At 50.7% G+C, this 17,246-nt stretch overlaps 1 protein-coding gene and 1 long non-coding RNA gene across 16 annotated transcripts in view; one reads left to right on the top strand and one right to left on the bottom strand.

Moving 5' to 3' along the window:
• The window catches only part of Pitpnm2 (phosphatidylinositol transfer protein membrane associated 2), a 133,411-nt gene that overhangs the window by 62,284 nt on the left and 53,881 nt on the right, over window positions 1-17,246 (bottom strand). The window contains exon 1 of one of the 15 annotated variants that reach the window (XM_052168051.1): window positions 8,836-8,972. The exons of 13 other annotated variants lie outside the window; for them this stretch is intronic. The gene's annotated coding sequence lies outside the window, so the exon portion shown is untranslated. Of the gene's footprint in view, window positions 1-7,086; window positions 7,232-8,835; window positions 8,973-17,246 lie in introns of those variants that run through there. One more of the 15 variants, XM_052168054.1, reaches the window with a different exon arrangement.
• On the top strand, window positions 8,193-15,199 carry LOC127672731 (uncharacterized). The gene is made up of 3 exons (XR_007975005.1): window positions 8,193-8,856; window positions 8,970-11,081; window positions 13,904-15,199. It is a non-coding gene; the product is annotated as an uncharacterized LOC127672731 (long non-coding RNA).

The raw sequence follows: 17,246 nt of genomic DNA, 5'->3' as shown, positions 1-17,246 counted from the left end.
CCACACACAAATAACCGAGTAAATGTAGTTTAAACACAGCAGACTCTTGCCTCTCCTCCCAGGCTCTCTGAATCACACCTCCAGAGGCTCAGCAATTTTAACCCATCTCCTCGGGTGATGGAGAAACCATTGGAAAATGACAGGAGTCTGGGTTGATCTCTTCCATGAACAGAGGGAGACAGCAGAGGCAGAACAGGCATGGGCAGCTTATACATGAGAGCCAAGCCCTGGTGTCCTCAAACTTAGCCGCTGTCCCCATGGGCCTGGAGTCCTCCATGCAGATCCATCTGTCCTTCCCTGGCCCCTGGGCACCATGTCCCAACTGTGCTCTTGGCTATTACTGTTAGCCCATTCTTTGACCATGTGTTTGCCTTTAAACTTAGGCCCTAAGCCTTGTTCAAAGTGGTTCCCCAGGGCGCGTCAACATCGGTGCTCAATAAAGGTGCCCAGTTAATATTGGTTAGGAAAATGATTTTAATTTCAAAACCTATTTCTGAATAGTTCCCTGACCTTGGGAAGGTCACTCAACTTTTATGGAACAGTTCTACCCATCTGATGTAACAATGTCACAGGCCATAGTTAAGAGTAAGCTGACAGATCAGACACAACTGCAAGGTTGCAGAAAGGCCTTAACCTGGACAGTACTGGACAGTACTGGACACCAACCACACAATGGACAGATGACACTGGGCCCAAAAGGCCCAAACTGTGAGACCCAGCCAGGAGACTGCAGGGGGACAAGGTTACTGGGTGGGAGCCTAGAAGGCAGATGAGACTCCAAAATGAGGTAGGTAGGTAGATAGATTCCAGAACCTCTGCCTGCTTCCTTCCCACACAGAGATGGGAGTGGGGGAGACTGTCTTGGTCCTGCCCTAACAAGGTCTTCTGAAGAGGCCCTGAACGCTACTAGGCTGCTAATAGGGGGCATATCAAACAGTGGTCTGCAGGCTTGGCTGCGCTGGGCCATACCCAAGGCCCCTGGGTTGGACAGGTAGCAGCCCACCATCACTTTCAGCTATTAGTGTTCTCGGGGCAACTGTGCGGGCATGGGTAACCAGAAAGGCCTGTCCCTGCAGAGAGGCCTGCTGGAGCCCTAGGTGCGGCAACTAAAGGAATCTACTTTTATGCTGAGGCTGGCTCACAGGGAGGCCAGAGGCCATTGGTAAGGAGACCCTGGAGCTGCCTCAGCCTGAGACCATCCATATCATCTGACGGGGACCAACTGGTTTTCGTCCCATGCTAATGACTGGGAACATCTCTGAGGGCTGAGCAGCAATATGCCCTTTCTGGATCCCCAGCTCACAGATTACAAGTATCTCCAGCTGTGGCCTCATGTGACTTGGGAAAGGTCCCTGGGTTTCTGTGTGGGTTTCTCCCTCTAGCTGGCCTGACCTGGGCAAACAACATGCAACAAGCAGGGGCATACTCAACTCTGCAGTGTAAAAGCTGTGATGCAGAGTACAGAAAAGTCACTCCTGCTTAAGCCCGAGACTAGCCAGGGTCTCACGCATGACTACTGGCCTCTGCCCTTCTCTGGGCCTGCGAAGGCTCCTCCTTTGCACTGTGGCTGAGCTCCAGCAATGAGACACGGAGCTGTTCCCTGGATTCTGGAATGGAGGGACTGTTGCAGAATATTTGATCACACTGTGAACCCTGAGATTACTGGGGAAAAAAACTGTTTTCTAGTTGTGTGGCTCAGCACTGAGCACATGCCTTCAATGCCTCCAACCAGAATACAGACACACTGTACACGTCTAATATCAAACAAGGATGGCAAATTTTGCAGAAGGAAGCACCCATGCTTGAAAGTGATGTCTAGTTGAGTGACAGGCAAAGTGACAAACCAGAGAAAGATTTGATAGAATAGGCTATGCCCAACTCTCAAGAGAAGAGAAGGAGAGGGAAGCTACAGGGCGGGGGTGGGGGTGGGGGGAGCAGGGCAGGAGAGAGAAGAGGCAGTTTTATCTGGACAGTTGTAAAGAGATAGGTTAGAGAGAGAGAGAGAGAGAGAGAGAGAGAGAGAGAGAGAACAAGCTAGATACAGGTGAGGACAGAACAAGCCAGAGGATGAGAAGGAGCCAGAACATTAGAACAGATTCTAGAGTTAGAGGCCAAGCAGCAGAACTGAATGAAGAGCAGAAAGCAGCCAGTTTGAATTGGTCAGCTTGGAGAGGAGTTTTGAGCCAGAATGGCTGAGTGGAACCAGCCAGCCAGAGCTTAGAAAGAACTAGAAAGGGTGAGCTTATTCAGCAGTCAGTCTCAGAAGACTAAAAGATATTTTTATAAAGGACATTCAGAAAGACCTGAGGGTTGGTGAGTGCCAATGATAACCCTCACCCCAAGAGACTAGCCTGGTCTAGGGAACACTCTGGAGTCTGTACTGATAAGGTACAGACAGTTTAGAGGGACTGCCCTGTCCTCAATACCAGGAAAAAATTGGATGCAGAGTCAACATTTGAGGGTAGGCCCTGTGAAGTCATCACCTGTGCCTGTGTCCCTCTCATGATGGAGAAAGGAGGAGAAAGGAGCTGAGACTTGGAGTCACACACCGCACGAGGGCCGATGGGACTACTGCCTGTTCTGCACACCAGGAAGCAGTACAATGGCATTCAGCAGGAATCATGCGGCTAGGACCCACCTGGGTCTCTGTAGCTGCCACACGTTGCACTTCCTATTGTCTGAAGCAGTTCCTGCCCCCAAGCAGCCCAGTCCCCACCCAACCCCATCCCAGGAGCCCCACACAGCCCCACCTGGAGATAGAGCTTCAAAGACCAGCAGTACATCCCACACCCTAAGCAAATGAAACAAGGTAGCAAGAATGTTTTAAAATTAACTAATCCCTACTCCCTGCCTGAGCAGTCCTGAGTAAGCCGGCTCACAGCCATAGGTGGTGTGTACTCACCTAGAAAGCTGTGAAGTACTTTCCAAGGACGTGGCACCAGGCAGAAAGGGCACTGACTGCTGCAGAGATGCTCTGCCTTTTGTCCTCTACAGCTTGTGAGGGTGTCATCACTAACCCTATCACGCAAACCAGGAAACAGGCTCAGAGGGGCCAAGGGGCTCACCAGGATCTCATGAGCAGGCTGATGGCAGGACTGGGACAAGGACCGAGCTTTGGGGCTTGCTTTTTCCCCTCAGCCCTGCATATGAAACTAGTGAGGGGCTCTTGACCCAACAAGGAAGGAAAACTGAGGCAAAAAAATGGGTAGCTATGAAAATACAGATGTGAGCTAAGCTGGTAAGAGCCCCTCCTCTTCCCTCTCCAACCCCCCAGCTCTCCGCACAGTTCATCCATTTCCGACAAGCCTGGTTTTCTTAAGAGACAATGACAGCTCAGAGAAGGTCTCATGGAACAGAGCAGGGACTCCAGACCCTTGGTCTGTGGGCCTAGGACTCCCTTGTAATAGCTATCAAGGTTTTGAGTTGAACATTTAGGGGAAGGGAGCTCACAGCAATGAGCAGTCCACAAAACTCACCTTACAGGGAAACCCACTACTGCATGTTAGATCCAGAAAACCAAAATAAACAAAGGAACACCAGCAGCAGCAGCACCCAGTCCTAACACCAGTGTAAGATCCGGTTTCCTCTCACCCGGCACATGAAAAGGTACAGTTAGGGCCACTCTGCGCACAGAACCTTGACTCTTGAGCCAGACCCTGGGACCTCTTTTGTTTGGAGGAAACTGCTTCAGGCTGGTAACCTAGAAGCTACAGTCGACCCCTCTGCTCCTCGGCTCCCTAATCTCATCTCAGGGCTGCGTAGACACGGTTTTTATTTATTGGGCTTCTAGTGGATTCCTTAAGATAAGAACAGGCCTGTGTCACCCTGAATTCTATCTACCTTTTAGGAAGAATCCTCAAGTGTCTAAGGCAAAACAAACAAACCAATAAAACAAAAACAAGAAAACCCTTTCTTCATAATCTCCAATTTCAGAAACATTACAAAATGAAAACAAGAACTCCCATCTATCTACCAAGAATTGTTGGTTCCCCTCCTTCTGCACTGCTTTATGTCTGTGGCCTCTCCCTCTGTGTTTGTCTGAAGGGTGTATTATCTGTCCTGGCTTATTAAAGAAGCTATGGAGTGACTTGTCCACAACAGCCCTACCACCTCCACCACTGTTGACACACCCTGTCCAGTTCCTGGAAACTGTGTCTGTTGTGAACGGTAGGCATGTGAAGCAGTGTCATCTTTGTCACATACAGGAAACTGAGGCATAGGTCCCACGATGCCCACAGCCCCTCCCATGACATAAGCCACTGTATCTAAGACCTTCGTATGAAGATAAGCAGACTTTGTAATGCATCATCTTCCTGATTGTGGGACAGCTTTTAAATGAGAATCGTTCTAAGTTCTACAGCAGAATAAAAGTGGTGTGGTGGGAGGAGCGGTGTCTGGGTGTGCTGTATTCTCTACTTCACAGCTGAGTCTTGGACTGTACCCTGAGCAAGAGCCTTGAGTGAAAGGGTGGGCTGGAGATAGCAACTCCCTCCACTGTTACCCCAAGCCTCCCCGTCAGCTGGCTGGGATGAAGGGAAGTGAGGCCAGTGGAATGGGCACATCCTTCTTGGGCTGCCTTCCTGCTTGCTTAGCCAGCTCCGCGCAGGCTTCTGCCCAAGGCAAGAGTCAGGTCTAGTTTTCATCTAGTGCCCAGGGCCTGCCGCGCAGAGCAGCCGCATGTGAAAATAACACACGAGTTAGTCAAGAGAACTGGGTTCTGGCTCTGCCTTCATGGCACAGGCTGATCAAACCCTGAGATGGCGTGTGAGCTTGTGAAATGGGGGGTCTGCATAACATTCAATGAGATGGAGTGATGACAGTGCCCATGCAACGGTCAGCAAGACTCTGGGACAGTCACTCAAACCCATCTGCTCAGAGCTGCTCTGGACACTGAGCCAGTAAATAGAAAAGGAATAGGAAGCCAGGATGCCCAGACATCCAAAACTGAACAATGGAGAAGTCACATAGGCATACATGCATACACAAAACACACAGACACACATCACATACACACCACATATTACATACAACATATGTTATATACATATAACATACAAATACCACACAAGTACACATATATAAATTATCACATAAATACCCACATGTTCACAGAACACTACACATGTATGAGCACATACACATATGCTTACACATACTCCAGTGCACACACAAACATACCACATACAGCATATCATACAAATACACATCAGTATACCACCCACATGCACACAACACCAACAACCTGCAAACACACATAGCACATCACACATAACATAGACATACACACATCACATACAATATTTATTTTACACTCTCATATACAACAAATCACACACATGTACACACAACACCAATATATCGCTTATACATACATATCACACATATGTACATTGGTACACTCACATTCATACACATAACACCTCAAACACAACACACTTTTATAGAGCTCTGAAGATACACATAATACTCAGATACTACAAATACAATGAACATACTACAAAAATACTTACACCTTAAACATAGCTCACATGCAAACAAACACACAACATATTACACATGCCACAACTATACAGGCACATACCACACAAATGCACATATACCCACCTACTAAATTACACTTATTCAAATATCAAATATACACATGCACACAACATCAGTCATACATACTACAGGTAATACACACATACACACATATATGGAAAGAAATAAATGCATGCACCCATACATTTACATATACACACAATGTAAACAATTCACAGGCCACACATGTACACAGTCATACACAAAATGCATATATTGGAGCATAAATCCCACATTTATATACCCACTCCTTCACATACACATATCATAAACCACATATACAATGCAATCTCAGATGCACACACATTATATATGCACACATACCAGACAATTGTACCTACACACCACACACGGAGGTTTGCATCTCACTACATCTTAAGTTCATCAATGTCTCCCTTCCTTAGGGCTGGAGACCTTCAAAGAATGAGCATCTGCAGGCTTCTCTGACAGAAGAACATGCCAATTCTGTAATGCCCCAGACACTGTCATACAGGATAAGGAGAGAGGGGCAGGAGAAGAGAGGGTGGACTCTCTTTCTAGAAATGTACAAGGTCAGTCTGCCTTACTCAGCTTAGACAGTGAGCTGAAAAGAAATGAGTAAAGGCACAACTGTGTGATCCCGGCAGGGCTGCAATTATTAAGATCTCGAGCGCATGAGCAGAATGTCAACAGATATATGAGCTCCTGCTAGCAGAAGGGGCACATGTGTTTGTGTGTGGTTCAAGCTTTTTTACATGTGTATATGCACATGCATGGGTATGTGTGTGCATATACAGGAAGAGGATGAAGAAGTGTACATGCATATGCATGTATGTATGTGTCCAAGGAAATCACAAGAGCATGGCAATTTTCAACTCATGAGCTTCTTTCTTCCTATACAGTTAAGGTCACTCAGTTAATACATCAAGAGACTTTTTAAGAGCTGTGTATACTGTATACTACATACTACAAAAATAATTGCAGGTGCCCTAGGTGAGGACAAAGGTTCACCCTCCCAGATAGATAGTATCCTGAGTCCCAGAATCCCTGAATAGAGGTTGAGCCATCTGTCCTGCCTGTCCATGCTCACTCTAGCACAGGAGAAAAGCCTCGAACTTTTCCCTTACAGCACCAGGGCCTCATGAGGTCTGTGTGAACCACAGGCTCCCCTGCTTCCCGCCATCCCTTCCCTGAATCCCGGCGCTCCTGTCAAATTAAAGAAGAAAGAACCACTCACCGCCTGAAAGCCAGCCAATATGGTGATTATTCCACTTTTCCTGGAATGAGCCTTCTACACTTTTGCTGGCTGAAGCCATCGGCAGCCAGGGTTCCCACCTCTCCAAGCTGCTCTCACACCCTCTGAAGCTCCCCAAGATGCTTTCAAGTAAGTCAGCACGATGTGCGATCGTGCAGTCACAATTACACTTGGGAGCATCCACTAAGCAAGGACTTGGGGAGGAGGAGGCAGGGCTGGAGGGCAGCACTCGGGGTCTACCTGGGATGCCAGCAGCGGGAGGTGGAGCCTACCTCTGCCTGAGCTCAGCTCTCTCTGTCCTTTCTGGGTTTGCCAATTGAATGATCAGAGCGGGTGCTTGGCTGGTCCTGGGGGAGCATGAAAGACCCAGGACAAAGGGACTCTTGCTGTGATCGCAGCAGTGGCAGTGGCAACACTAGACCAGCCCCTCACCCAAGCTGAGAGCAGAGATGAGAACAGAGCTGTACTTGAGAGCTTGCCTTTACGTGTCACATCATATTTTCCATTCTCAGGCAAACAAAACAAAACCAAACCAGCATACTGCCTCCCCAGTCAGCTTGTGAAGCCATCAGAACTCACAGCCAGCCAGCAAACCCAGACATGCGGAATGAATGCCACTGAGAGGCCTGCACAGCGCCAGATGCCAAGAGGGTCTTAGTAAGTGCAGAGCCTGGAAGTTCTGCTGCTGGAGACAGCCTCCTTGCCCTGCCCACTGGGGCCGATTTACTGACCAGGAGGGAAGCACTAGAAACACAGAGTCTGTGGCGGCTCTCATGCAGTTTCAAAGAAAGGGGTCATGGAGGAGCTACAGCCAAGCACAGAGCTACCCAGGCCCTTAGCTGCTGTCGAGGTTCTGATGCCATCATTAAAGCAATCTGTCAAGGAGAATGCAGAAACAAAAATAGAGCGCAATCAGGTGGCCATGACCCGACTTAGCAACAAGACCCTGAGTCCTACTCAGGCACTTGGGAGGGTCACCGTATGTCTCAGCCGCAGCCTCAGCCTCAGCCTCAGCACTGGCAACTCAGGTCCACGCCTGCATGGCCCAGCCCCGCTGCAGGCAGCCCCCTGAGCTGTGCACCTCTTTCAGAGTTAGATATGGATTCCCTAAGACCACACCAAACTTTGATGCTCCCATGACTCAGACAGGGCTACTTGTTGTGTGTTTTTCTATTTAAAGATCAGACAGGGCTTACACACAGACACCATTCAAACCTGTAGCTTCTAAGAAATGGGTGCTAAATATGGTATCTTGGGCCCTCACTTTCCATCAACACAGGAGATGTTCTTGTTGACAACTGAGGATTCTTTTTTTCCATTGCCAGCTGCACAGGAAGGAGGGGCAGTGGGGGGGTGCTGCCTGCCTCCTGGACTGGGCTGTGGAGGGGTCAATGTCACTTACTCCCTCTCCAAATGCCATTGACAGGGTGGAAAGAGAGAGAATGCTCACCCACCAGACTAAGAATCTTAGAATCCCACGCCAGTAGAGGTGTCTGAAGATGGATACAGGACATGCTGGCAGGACAAATCCACCTGAAACAAGTTGGGAGACGAGTCCCCGGATAGCACCCTCTTGAAATCTTGGTGGAGGGACAAAACATTGCCACAATGAGTGCCCATTTCCAGAGGATTGAAGACTAATCAGCCGGAAAGCCAGGCAGCCTGTAGCCAGAGCTCTGCCCGCTGGGGGGCACGTGAGCGTCTCTAAATTTCCTCCTTTCCTTGGTGGCACCACGCTCTAGGAAAGCAGACTGTGTGTGCTCTAGCAATCACAGGCAAAATTGGAAGTACAGCGGCGCAGTGTCCCTCGCCCTGGGAGCTACTCAGGAGAGAAGCTGTGTGCTCCAATTCTGCCCAAACAGGCAGCGCCCGAGCAGGCCAGTCCAGGCCTCTCCTTCCAGCTCTCCCTCCAGCCCAGCTTTTTGGAGAGAAAGCAAACAGACCCTTCACCAGATGGAGCCTTCCTCGCTAACAAACCTAGCCTAAGACTGAGACGTGTTCAAGAAGAAACAGAATATTACCTTTCAGGAAGCCAACATGAGGTAAGGGGAGCGGGGCACTCAAGTACCAGAGCTGGAGCCTCACGCAGCAGGTGCTGGCGGGAGCCCTGCTCAGCGGGCCCATCCTGCAGACTCTGCTGGCTTCCCATGTGCAGGTCTCAGAGCCGCCCCCAGCCCGCAGTGCTATAGGCAGCTCATGCCTGGAAGTGCCAGCACACAGTCCCCTGGCTGTGCGAGGAGACACCACGCAGGGACAACAGAGGCAAGGAGGAAGGCAAGCGGGAGAGGAAGGGGTGGGGAGAGGAGCGGGAGGGCGGGAAGGAGGGAGAATTGATTCTCTCTCCTCCACTGGGACCACTGAGCTAAGTTGCCATGGAGAAAGGGGAGCCGCTGGCAGAGCTTGAGGCGGGCGGAGGAGCCATATGCCAGGGGAAGGCGTCAGCAGAGCCAATCCCACAGTTCTGCTGTGGCAACCTCCCCAAACAGGCCTCGGCCTGCACACCAAGGCAGGGTGGGGCATGGCTGGACGGTGGGCGACAACAGCCCTCCACAGCAGCCACCCTGAGGAGAAGCAAAGCCCAGGAAGCTTCCCCTAACTCGGGCTACTCGTCCGCCCTACAGCAGGGACCCTGGACCTGCCTCTTCACGCCTCCAACCTCACAGCTACCCAAGGTCAAAGTCCCAGAACAGACAGGCGGTCCCCTCCCCAGGCTTTTTAGAAGCATTGCCTTTCTATCCTTGCCTCCTGTTTCTAAAACTCCGCCACCAAACCCTGAGTCATACTTTCCCACCCTCAGGAAGGGGGGGATGCCCACCCACAGAAAGGCTTCTGTGGCCCAGAGCCACCCAGGCAGGAAGCCAAGACGGGAGGCTGCTGGGCACCTGCTGGTTAAAGAAGAGACATATCATGGACACTCTGGACCAGACCCACGTTGGGCTATATCTCCCACCTGCACACAACCGACCTTGCTGAAACTGCTGTGCAAACCCCACTACAGGGCTAGCTCTGCCCACCCCCCCACCCCCAGCCTCACACAGCCTCTGACTGCAGAGATGGCTGGGGAGGACTGGCCAGGCTGGGAGATCACAGGGCCATTGCCAGTCTGGTCACATCTCCGTGTTCTCACTCCCTCGGTACGAACTGAGACAGGACCATTTTCTCTACCAAGCTGTGCTCTGGGGCATCGTGATGCTGGCAGGCGTAGGGAAGGCTGAGGCTGTGGACGCTGTGTCCTTCCAGATCCAGTTGGAAGCACTGGGGCAGCATCCAATGCCCTGCCTCCCCTTGTGCACTTGGCTGGCAAGACTGGAGCCAGCAGCAGTGCCCCCAGCTCTGTTGCTCTTGAGGGAACATCTGAGGGAACCATGCCCCACCTTGCCTCTCAAGTCTGCAGTCAAGAAAACATTTCCTCTTCCTAGCCCCACTCCAACAATTTGTTATGAAAATATCCCAGTATATGAATAAATAAGAAAAAGGTTATAAGGAACACATAGATTTACTATCTAGATTTCTGTTTCTTCTCACTTTTCTATTATTAAAAAAATAGAACAACAAATATAGCATTTTCATCAATTGAGAGCAATTCACCAATTTAGCAGCGTGAAGTCTATCCACAGTGAGGTCCACCCGCCACCTGTATCTAGTGGCAAACATCTGCACTACTCTGAAAGGAGGCCAGGGAGACCTGTCTCACTACTGCGTCTCGCTAGCCTGACCGCCACCAGTCTACTGCCCGCAGACGGGCTTGCTTCAGGTATTTCATAGAAATGGAATTACAGAGTGCAAGCAACATTTTGGAACTGGCTTCTTTCACGTATCATGCTCTTTCTCAAAGTTCATACACGGTTGTAACCTATGTAGGCTGCTTCCTTCCTTCATGGTGGAATAATATCCTATTGACCAGGCAGACCCCTTGTGCATATGTACTCAGCACAGGATGGACATGTGGGCTACTTCTACCCTTGGGCTCTCCTCTCATTCCTCTCCCCAAGACCTGAGGAAGCATTCTGGGCATTTAGTCTCCAAACTGCAAGTCCCAGAGACCCCAAACTAAATGTTTACTCACTTGTCTTTCCAATAAGCAGGGCTCACTGGTGCCTGACATGGGACAAAGGCAAAAGGCCCCAAGTGGCCTCAGTCTCCACTGTCCCAAGGGAGCCACCAGCTGGGCAGGAGGAATTACAGGTACCCCCACCCCCCACCCCGTACCTTCTTTGACAGATGAAGCTGAGTTCCGGTGCCACTGGCATTCCTGGCTGTACAACTGGTGAGTGTTCCCCTTTAGCCACAACCTGTCAGGTCTCTATCTCATGGGGTTGCTTCAGAGACAAGGCCAACACAGCCTAGTTGAATTCTCCCTGAGGATGGCCACCCTCTACACCTCTGTCAGCCAGGCGCAGTTGACCTAGGTGGCCACTGACACTCAAAATGTGGCTAGTGCTGATGGGAAATGTTGCTTTGCTTTTATTTACAACTGAAACTAAAGACTTACATGGAGTTGTGGTAATCACCAGAGACAGGACGCTCTAAAGATAGAGGAAACAAATGGTCTAGTTCCTCAACCTCTATCTTTCCCTTTCCTCTCTCCACTTACCTGAGCTGTCTGGGTGTGGGAAGGCTTCTGACTGCAGCCTGGGCTAAGGCCTATCTAGAAGGACAGAGGGTATGTGGTGGGGCTCTCAGGGAACCAAACAGGTAGCAGCTGGGGGGTAGGCTCCTCGGACTCCATAATGACAAGAGTCTCTGAACCTCAGGCCTAGACCCTCCTCTCTGCCCTGTTCTAGAACCACTCCCTTCCCTCCCGTCTCCCCCAGCAACTCCTGATGTCATCCCAGAATGCCTGGCCAGGGGCTGTGGGATCGGAACTTCCCTACCATCTCCATGAGTCAGCAGAACCCCGTGTGGTTATGCAACCTTGGTCCCAGGCTAGGCTGAGCATCAGGTGCTCAGGGAGCCTCCCCCTCGCCCCCCTGCCCCAAGCTGCCCTCCAGACTCCCAGTGCGTGGGTGGTCTCAAAGGAATGCAGACCACACTCTGAAACCACTCTTCCTCAGGAGATGCATAAAGATACACTCAGAGGGTAAAGTGGTTTTCCTGGGCTCATCCAGCAAGGCTGGTCCCAGGCCCATGGCCATCCTGGCATGAAGGGTTGGTGGTACAAGCTCATTCTCCTGGGGTTTCCAGTGCTGGCCAGGCAAAGAGCTGTTTGTCTCAAAGTTAAGGCAGCAGAGATGAGAAAGAGAGTACACCATTGCTCTCACATGAACCTGCCTAGTATGTGTGGGACAACAGTAAGGTGGCCATGAAGATTCCAACAAATAGGGCACATTTAAACACAGCCACAAGGCACCATTGGCCTCAATCTCTGTGGTTTCCATACCCAGAGAGTCAACTAACCACAGACTGAAATGGAAAATATTGAGAAAAAGATGTACAGAGCATGTGCAGACTTTTTTTCTTGCTGTTAATTCCCTGAATGGGACAGTGGGATAGATCGTTGTGGAAACAGCACGGTGTGAAAGATCCTCACACAACTCTAGAGTGTTCAGCACCACAAACAGATGAGCTGAGGTGTCCAGGAGGATGCTCACGGGGCATGTGCAGTACTCTGCCTTCTACAGAAGGGGGTGGTGCACTCTGGTAGAAACAATGCCTCAGACCCTGAGGGACCCTGTTGTTCTGCCCTGACCTGGCAGGTACTGCTGAGGACAGGCCTGTTCTCTTCCTGCAAAGCCTTTCCTCGCCTCCCAGCTTCCCATGTTCCCGTAGCAGAAGGCCCAGGGGACCCACCACAAACCTGTAGGGACATTTTGCCTCCCACAGCTCAAATCCCCAGTGGCCTTCCCTCTTCTTTCTTATTCATGCTGTCCAGACGCGGGGCCCATCTCTCCCCACAGGGTGTTTATACCTGCACAACCTCTGTGTAAGCACATATCACTCAGGCCTTCTTGACCACTTAGTTAACTCCTTAGAGTCCTGCCCTGGCTTTCCCTTGACCCTCTCACTGTTTTCATGGTATCAGCCTTACCCAATATATGATCTACTGTTCTTCGATGTTTTTTCTTTTCAAATGGTGGTAACTGTTAACATTTGCTATCCTTCTAGCGTGTTAAGTGCCTGGTTCAGTGGCATTAAGGATATTAACACGGCTATGCAGCCATCTCCACTGCTTCTACAACCTTTTCATTTCCCAAGCCAGATCTGCACTCGTTACACACTAACTCCCCTCTCCCCCGCCCCTGGCACCCTCCATTTTACTTCTGTCTCTGTGGATCTGACACCAGTCACCGCTTCATGGCATCATTACAGCGCATGGAATTGCACCGTGGCCCTGCCATGCTTGGCGCCTTTCATTTAGCACTTCATGTGTGCTGTGGCATGTTCCTTTGTAAAGCTCTCTGTCATGAGGAGCAGGGCAGGATACGCCTTTGTTTTCAGTACTTGGGATTTAACCTAGTAGGTGAATCTCTGAGTTCAAGGCTAGCCTGGTCTACAGAGGAAGTTTCAGGACAGCCAAGCCTGCAGAGAAAAACCCTGTCTCAAAAACCAAAGCCACCAAATTGAAAAAAAAAAAAAATCAGCTGTCTGTCTCATGTACTAGATGGAGACTTCTAGGGTGGTTGTACTCACTGTAGCATCCCAGGTCTGCCTGTGAGCATACCTGCTTCACAACAGGCACTGAGCAGATGTTTAAATGGATGAATGATGAGTGAGTCCACAGACAGATGGGTGAATGAATGGACAGAGAGGCGGATGGGGAAGATGGATGACTGGATGGCCGAAGGAATGACAGGCAGATAGATGAGAAGCTGCAGAGTGAGTATCTCAAGTCACATGCCGGCGCCAGGCACCGGTTCAGATGCAGGCCTTAGCTCCCGGGCCTGCCCAACGACAAGCCACTTGCCCTGGAGCCCAAGCCTGCCACCCTAAGATGTGGCCATATTCAGTGTGGCAGGCCTCTCTCCTGAACTTCACAATGGCTTCTCTTACTTAGTCAGCCCCTTCAGGGTGGCCCCTCAAATGTGGCAAATCCAGGGAGAATTGACCAGAGAGCCAAAAGTTCCTAATTATAGTTTGTCTCTTCAACAGAGTCTCACTCTATAGCCCCGGCTGGCCTAGAACTCGTGTCTCTGCTTCCTGAGTACCGGGATTAATGTCTTGTACCACCATGCCAGGGTCCCAGCTGTAATGTAAAGGGGTCTAGGAGCCTCACGGTGTGGCAGAGAAGAGAGTGGGAGGCCAGGAAGTGCCTGGAACACACATTTCATCTGAGGAGCAAAGCCTTCGGAAGCCAGGGCAGGAGCCTGGGTAGGCTGAGGGCTAGACCGTCGTCAGCCCTGCTCTGCAGCGGGGCTACAGCCTTGGCAGCACTGCGCCTCTCACCTTTCCACAGCCTGCCTAGCTATTTATAGCCATCCTCTCTGAGAACTACTTTACCCATTTTGGTTTTATTTTTTCTGGCTAGATGGACTTGGTAAATTGAAGTCAGGAGAACCCCACCTTTGTATCCAGGAGGCTTCACGGTATGGCTATACTTGGCTGGGCCTGCCTGCACCCCTTGCCTTGTGATGGGCCTCAGGGCCTGTGACATCCTCTGCCAGGTGTGCGGTGCCTCCAGGGAGAAGGCATTCACACAGTAACCCAGGTTGACCTCAACTTGCGGGGCTGGAAGATGGGTCACCCCAAAGTTACTCTCTGCTCTAGGAAAGACATATTGTGGCAGCGGAAGGACAGCTGTACCTTTAAATGCTCAGGCCCACAGATATGAAAAACATTTGCACTCTCTGGCTGTTTGCATCTTTGGTTATTTTTAGGGTGAACCCAGTTGCCTCCCCTTGGAACCGGATGAAGCCCCAGAGAAGGCACGTAGTCCGTTTTCCCAGATGGGGGTCCTGCTCCTGTTTCCCTGGGAATGAAGCTTTGGACATGGACTATCCAGGGGAACTGCCCCCCAGTGGTACACACTGAACTCCTCTCAGGCTTGCTCGAGGGACCTGTGCACAGAAGCAGCTTCGCTCCGACTGTGAGGATCTGCTGCTGACATCAGGGTTACCCACCTGCACCCTGAGAGCCCCGTGCCACCCCCGGGGGTCTGAAGAAAAGAAAACGTGATGCAATCCCCCACAGAACCCAGCAGTCCCAGCCGACGGGAATGTCTGGCTGGCGTGTTTCTAGAACAAGCAGCAATTAGAGGCGATCTTCTCTCCCGCCCCCCTCCCCAAAACAGAAATAAATCACTGCTACCATTCTCCCAGCTAATGATTTCCTCCATTAAATTAAAAAGAAGAAGCAAATGTTTTTTTAAAATGGATTACCAGCCCTGTGCTTTCAGAGATCACATGACCTGTCAGCTCCTCTCAAGTCCGGATGCATCAAAGTCCCTCAATTATTTTTTAATAAATAAGACAATCCCAGTGTAAGACTCCCCATCAGCCTTTCCCACCCCGCCCCCTTTCACGCTGGCACATAGGGCTGGCCCTCAGAAGATTCAGGCCACAGAAGATTCTTTCTATCTCCCAGATGGGAAGCAGGGCGGAGAGGAGATGCACTTAAGCACACACCCTAGGACCCTATGAAGCGTGGAACAAGCTATGGAGTGTGGAGGAGTGTGGAACATTCTGTTGGTTTCCAGGTGTTCCTGTCTAGAAGCCAGAGCTAAGGAGCCCAAGCAGGGTAGTGTGAGTTACTGCCACCTCTCGTAGTACAGATGGCAGGACCTCACCTCTTTCTCTCCCTCCTACAGTACTCTGTGACATAGCACAGACACTGCTTGTTTAGCAATGTCTACGACAACAACACGGACGGACCCAGAAAACATGCTGCCTAGTGGTAGAATCCAGATTCAGAAGACCACAGGTCCTATGAGCCACTTATGTGACCCGTCCAGCAGAGGGACATCACAGACAGCACAGTATGGGAAGACACAGCAGGCAGAGTAATGCCACACAGCATGGTGAAGCAGTCCACACGCCAGACATGTGTGCTGACAAATGGCTAGCATAGAAAAGTTTACATTATGTGTAAAAATGTCTTGTAAAAACACAAGACAACAGAAAGCTACTTCTCAAAGGCCGTTTGGGAAGACAAGAGCGGCCAGCCACTCTATGGTGACTGGTGCAGCACCCTTTCTTACCAGGGACTGGCTTCTTGTGTTGGCCAGTCTGTCGGAAACAAGATTCCCTGTTTCTCTGATAGCTTGTGGCATGCCAGAAGCCAGAGGGCAGGCAGAGGCTGCAAGGGCCCAGGGAATACCTCTCTGAGGAACTAGGGGGCCTTTGTACTGGCCATGTCCTCTCTGGAAATCACTGCCCCAGATGTTACATAATTTGCTTCTTTTGTTTATTTGTGTTTTTACAGAGATCCCCTCTCTGACCATCTACAGTTAGAGAAAGGCAGGGACGGTCACTGGGGCCAAGAGATGTCATAAGCAAGGACAAGAGACCCAGAGCCCAGATTGCCCATGATAAGCGCCCAGCCCTGTGGCTGTTCCTGGCTGGAGGGAAGCCATTCACAGAGGACTGCCAAGGGCTGGCACTGTCCTTAGCCAACTAGAGGGCCTTGGCACGTTCCCTGTCCCTGCGAGCCTCAGGTGTTCTTCTACACTGTGGGAGAGTTTAGAGAACGTAGCTCCGGCTTTTCGAGGACTATACAAATGACGCACAAATGGTGTTTAGCATATGGCAGGGCCCTGGTCAGATCATAAATGGTAAGGACAAACGGATTATGACCGTAATCTCCCCATCAGGCAGGAATGCTCTTCTTAAGAGGATCAGGGCAACCATCCCAGAAAGCTCAAGAAGGCCACCATGTAACACTAATCACCCAAGGCTGGCCAGAGGCAGAGGCCACCCTGGGACACACTACTGAGGCTCACACCATGCAGACGAGCTGACTTAATCCTTTGCTCCACATTTTACATATGGGAAAACCAAATCCCGGAAAGGTAAGTATTTTAACCCCAGGTCACACAGCTAGGAGCTGAGGATTCAAATTGTATTCATTAAAGTTGGATTCCAACTCTGCTCCACTCCTCCAGGCACAAGCTGGGTAGTGCTGTTCCATGTATCAAGAGAAGCAAGGAAGGAAGGAGCACAGAGAAGTCTGGAGCTGGCAGAGGGTGACCCCAAGGGCTTGCACACCTCTGACATGAAAGAGAGCCTGAGGAAAGCTCTCAGTGCAGGTGGGAACTCCACAGGACAGTGCAGCAGGCCTGGGGCGTCTTAGTTCTAGCCAGAGTCAGGACTGAAGAACTCTGTACTGCATCCCCCTGGGCTAGCTGCTTAGGTGAGTGTAGAATACAGTTAACTCCCTCAGAGTCAGGACAGGGTGCTGAAGGAAGGTCTCCCAAGATCTGAGACCCAGGGATGCAGGGGTTTTCACACAGGTGGAAGATTCTATGTGCACAGCAGAGGGGAGGGAACCTGCTTCCAGC

This window comes from Apodemus sylvaticus, chromosome 22 (assembly GCF_947179515.1).
Source record: "Apodemus sylvaticus chromosome 22, mApoSyl1.1, whole genome shotgun sequence".
Taxonomy (NCBI): Eukaryota; Metazoa; Chordata; class Mammalia; order Rodentia; family Muridae; genus Apodemus; species Apodemus sylvaticus.
Note: the sequence above shows the minus strand (reverse complement) of the source record. Positions and strands in the feature narration are given on the sequence as shown.